We start from the raw sequence: 6,000 nt of genomic DNA on the forward strand, positions 1-6,000 counted from the left end.
TGGTTTCTATTGTATTGATGCCTTGTGTGCTTATTCAAGTTGCAAATCGATTTTTGGGCTCCCTGGCTAATGAACTCGGCGAGCAGGCCTCAACTCGGCGAGTACAGTGTGGTACTCGGCGAGTTCGAGCGTCAGATGGAGCTATTTTCGGGATTTCTTGTTGTTTATCTTTGAAATACTTGCCTTTATCATATTATATCAATAAAAATCCGATTTTATGATATATTTGACTGTATCCTTGATCTAATTGAAGATATTTATCAATTAATAAAATATTTTTTTCCCTATGTGATAATTGATTAAGTATTTTGATTAAATTGGTAAATTGTTTTGCAAGAAATCATTAAATAAATCAAATATGGATAATTATGTGATTAAATGTTAATTTAGATTATTTGTTATTTGATCCTTGTGCTTTGAAAAGTTTCATATTTTCCCCTTTAGATTTTATAGTTTAAATTTGACCTCAAAAGTTTTGTTGTTTTGAAATTTAAATAGTTGAAACCCTAATGTTTTGAAAAATGTTTCAAAACTTGCCCTCAAGTTTTGGAATTTAAAAGTTGATTAAAAGTTTAATTAGGAATGTTAAATTCTAAAACCCTAGAAATGTTTTGAAAAGTTCAAATCACTCCCTTATGGTTTTATTAATTGATTAAGGTGTATAATTAAAAAAGGTTTAATAAACCCATAAAAGTTTAGGTTAACAATTTAATTGAATTAAAAGTATAATTGTTAAATTAAACCACCTAGTATTTTAAAAGTGTAAAATACACCCTATACTATATATATATAACATTAAAAGTCTAACATTATATTTATGTATGAGTAAAGTCAGTCTTACCGTTAGTAGGCCTCATTCACGAAGCTAGTCTATAAGGGGTGTTTAAGGAAATTGCCTATAAAATGGCGATTGAATGGGTATCCACTCTTACCCACCGCACTCTTGACTAGTGGAGGGTCGTTAGTCGAACGGGTAGGATGGGACAAAACCTTCCATTATAAGTATAATGAAGTCTAAAAGTAACTAAATGTTTTCATAAAATTCCCAATCTTAGTTACTTAGGCAAAAGTGAATTGATGCAATTCCATGAAATTACACTTTGTGCCCTTGCGAAGACGTTAGTGGAGCGTGTGTGGTTTACCGGCACACTAAATGGTTCTAAGCAAAGGTAGCAAAGGGTGACTCAATGTTGGTCATAGTTCGGTGGAGCGTGTGTGGTTTACCGGCACATCGAATAGGTGACTGTAACATGTGAGGGCACCATGTAAGTTTGCATGGTTATTCACACCCGCTTTGTGATCCTCGGCATCCCAGTCACAAACAAGAGGGGCATATCGAGATTTAAACATGCCATTGAAATGTTCAATGAATCTCAAAGGATCTAGGAGTTTTCAAAGATTTAAAACTTAAATTTCTTTTTCGTTTTTCATGGTGGAAATTAGTGAATCGTCATTCACTTACCTTCAAATATTTTGCAACTAGATTACGGCATCCCTTTTCTAGGTTGTAGCATATTGTGTTGGGTCCTAGCCTTAGTATCTCATTTGGGTGATTTACTAAGGACCCAATCAATCAACTAACTTGAATTCGTTTTCTCCCGTTTTGTAGATGTCAAAGTACAACAACTATGGTCTTCCCAAATCCCGTGGAACAAGCATTCCACATGAAGATGATATTCCACAATTCGATCGAGGAACAAGAGATCATGCTTCACTTCCTCCACCTCCTCCAATTATTCTCCCTAACCCACAAGTTCGAAGGCTTGAAAGGTTCAAGCTCACTCAAACCCTTTTGGCAAGTAAACATAAAGAAGGAAAGTCGGTGTGTGCACACGTCCTAGGGATGAAGTCACACATTGATAGGTTAAGAATGTTGGGATCCGTTGTCTGCGAGGAGATGGCTGTTGACTAGGTTCTTTAGTCACTTCCTAACTCATATAGTGAGTTCGTAAGAGAGTACTATATGATGAACTGCGGCGTGAACCTTATAGATCTCACCTATTTGCTTATTGCTGCTGAATCAGAAATGGTTTGGCACAATAGAAAAGCAAAGTTGATTAGTGAATATGCCTTCAAGACCTCTATGGATATAGACAATGGCAACAAAAGACATGCTATGATCGAAAAGTTTGATCATAAGAGAAAGGCAATGTCTGAAGTAGTTCCATGTCCTGTTCCAAAAGAGTCAATTTGCTTTTATTGCCAAGAGAATGGGGCATTGGAGACGAATCTGCCCTATTTACCTAAGAGATCTAAGAGATGGGAGAGTCAAAATGTATGGCTCTGCTTTAGGTAAAATCCATTGACTAACTCTTTTAAGCTTCTATTCTAGATTCTTAATACATAATGTGATAAGATTACAATTGATGTTTTGTAGGATCAAAGAAAAGAAAGGAATCTTAAGGGAAGAAGTGAGCAGAATCTAACCGTGAAGGAATGGATTTCGATCGCATTACTTGAAGATTAGATTCTTGAGCTGCTACTTAGAGTTAGAATAAGATTGCTAAGAAAGATGTATTAGCATAGTTTTTCAAAGAATGTTGTAAGGACAAATTTTTTTCCGCAATAAAATAAATTTTGACTTTATATTATTTATTTATCCTTGCAATGGCGTGTATGAAAATTTGATGTTTGAATGATTAGCAATAATAGATTTGATTCTTAGTTATGGAAACGTCGAGAATTTACCAAATAGGGAGAGTTTCTCATCGCCCAAGTTTCAATTGGACAGAAACTTGGAATCATGCAACTTGGTTGCACGATGAATGAGAACTTTCATATTTGGAAATTAGACTAATTCATTGACAAAGTGTCAAGTGAAGGACTAGGAGATCGGGTACACAAAGTTGCGTGTTGATCAAGTCCACCATAAGAAGTAACAAAGATATTCGTCATGATTTACTAAAGGTTTAGTAAATATGATTATACTTATAAGATTAAGTGTAATTCTAAATTGATTGAAAAAGTTTAAATCAATAGCAGAACGAATAAGAAGAATCAAGTAGGCAGAACGATAAAAGTTTCTCCATTCTAAGAAGAAGGGAGAGTACCTTTTATGCTTTATGATAGGTCTTAATGATTAAGAACCATGTCTCAATTGATCCTCTAAGTGAGTCTTAGTACAATTATATGTCTAAGAAGAGGAATCAAAAATTGAGGAAATGGTTAAATCAAGAAGTCAATCATACTTCGTTCCAAAACAAGTCTTAGAGTTAAGATTGTGACATTGAGTAAAAAGAATTAAGAAGGTTTATAGCATTCATCAAATGTGGAAAGTTGTGATGTCTTGGGTAAGACAAAGACCAACTAGGACCAATTTATGAAGTGTTTTGATAAAAAACTACACTAACTCTTGAATATTTGTTTGTCAAGAAATGTTTATTGACAAGAGAATCTTATATGTCAAGGAGTCAGTGGGAGTCTTAATGGTCTTGAAAGGTTTCAAGAACAAATCAAATAAACCTTATCGATAATCACTAGCACACGAGTTGAGGTTTACAATCTATCGTGTTGACATTATTTTGTTTCTGTGTTGTTCCAATTGAGTTGATTATGCATGTGAGTTCTATGAGTTCTCATTTTGAACGCATAAAAGGCAAGGCACCTTAATCAATGAAAGGTAAATTGATAGGAAAGGGTGAGCTGCTTAACTACTTGGAAGACGTGGTGGGCAGCTGTGCTACCATAAGGCAAGAAATCGAGATCAAGAAAGTTCGATCCATATGAGTTTGAATTTGTCGTAAACTTTGGTTTTGACAAATTCACATGGATGGGAACAAATACACCATTTAAATCTAAGTGTCATAAGATTTCCTCCTTCATGAAAATGATTGTGAGGAAATGCTTTCACTAAGAAAGATTTTTAAGAAGATAATGATTGTAAAATTGCATTCTCGAATTCAATTATGGTTACGGTATCCCTTTCCATGATTTGAATTGTGAGGTTTGGCAATTAGTCTTAATTGTTTAGACACACATATGAACTATCTAAGGCAAAGGTGTATAAGCTCAAAAGGCCTTGATAAAAGGTTATCAAAGCATTAAGTATTAGAAACATGGACTTAAGAAATTCAATAGGTATTGTTTTTCTGAAAAGTTAAGATGTTTATGAATACATGTCGAAGCTAGTGGGAGCATAAGTGTTATGTTTATAATAATCATCATAGTGGGAGCATAAATGTTATGATTGAATGATTATTAAGGAAAGTATTGCAAGGTTAGCAATATTAATTATAGAAAACAAGAGTCATACTTTGCAAAGTTGTAAGAGTTGAAAGGTTGTTTTGCTATAATTAAGGGAGAGAATATTATGCTTCATTTTAAATCTAAAGGCTTAGGTTGTGGAATGTTAATAAATTTAGTCAAAGGTATATAGTGTGTTCTCAAAATTTCGATTATGATTACGACATTCCTTTTCACAATTCGAATTTTGAAAACATAGCAAATGAAATATTATGGCGGAAGATTGATAAAGTATCAAATCTTTATGTAAGACATTATGCATCGTGTCCCATGCGCTTCGGGTATAGGATCGATTGCAAATGCTATAATATTTGACCATTCTAAAATTTTCCAAATGTCTAGCGCATTTAGAGGGAAAAAGGACAAGAATCGGTTTTGACTAAGATAATTAAACAACTATCAAAGGACAATCCAAAGTTCGCCGAGGATTGGTCGCTTGTGAGTAGTTTGAAGTATAGTATTGGAAAATATGGAAATGTTTCCATATTGGATGGACCATATCGACATTATTATGAATAGATAAGATTCTATTAAGAATGAGTTGTCGTATGGAAAATATGGAAACATGTCCATATTGGGAATTGAATATGGAAAATCTATGACTAGATTAGAAACTTTTATGCAAAAGGATGTTCAAAGGAATGTACTTTGAGTGAGAGACATCATATCTAAGGAATTGTCTTGTAACAATCTCCGATAGAGGACTTTGTAATATCATTGGCAATAGTCTTTGTGACTTTGGTGCAGTGACATTACGAAAGGATCGTTGCATAGAATGTTAGAATCTAGCATATTCTATAAGTAGCAAGAATTTGATATTCTTTCACTTATGAAAAACAATTTGGAGTTGTGAAATGAGAATGATTGGAAATGTGCTCAATTTGGTCTATTTCACAAAGTAAGAACCATAGGTAAACATTGTGTGCATGCTAAGAGCATGGGACAAGTGTAATAATTCAAGTAAGAAGTTGATTACCCGAAACGACAAATAATGAGTAATCGACATGGTGATAAATAAAAGGTGTTTCATTTATACTCAAAGGTTTGAGGCCATATGGGATTAGTATTATTCTTGTGTTTCACATTTGCATGTTTTGACTTCCTGAATAATTTAATTGGTTAAGAACAGTTAAATTATTCGAACGGGCCACAATCGTTCATATGTTGGAAGTAGGTATGAATGAAGACTGTCGTGAATTGGTGTGTGGATTGTCTAAATAGCATTTGACATAAGCAAATGTTTGCTGCAACGTTCATGAGTGCTTATGAATATGAATTTGAGCATTGGATTAAACCCACGCTCACTAGGATCACTCCATGAATTATATCATGAGTGATTGGTGAGACGATAACATCTTATATTCTTGAAACCGAGATGTGTGAGTTGTATCTTGCAAATCGGTTGCACATTGATAATATGTAAATACACTAGTAACTTGGTGTTATAAAACATATTGTTGTGTGTGATTCGGTGAGCGAGTGCAAGCAAGCATTGTATCAAAGTTTATCCGTTCCTTTTATCTAAAGTAGGATGAAAGCGATATCTTTGGGCCCCTCGATGATTTAGTGATGACAAACGTTAATGCTCGGCCGGGCTAGGGCTAATTTGATTTGTTGAATTAGTCAGTCGTCATAAATCGGAAATCAATATATAGTACAAAGAGAATGATTTGAAATCATATCTCATATGATATCTAGAATGGAGGAATATATGATCCCTTATCTAAGGACACGCGTATCTGATAGGACCAGAGTTGA

Source organism: Lactuca serriola, chromosome 6, assembly GCF_051521515.1.
Source record: "Lactuca serriola cultivar US96UC23 chromosome 6, Lser_US96UC23_V15, whole genome shotgun sequence".
Taxonomy (NCBI): domain Eukaryota; kingdom Viridiplantae; phylum Streptophyta; class Magnoliopsida; order Asterales; family Asteraceae; genus Lactuca; species Lactuca serriola.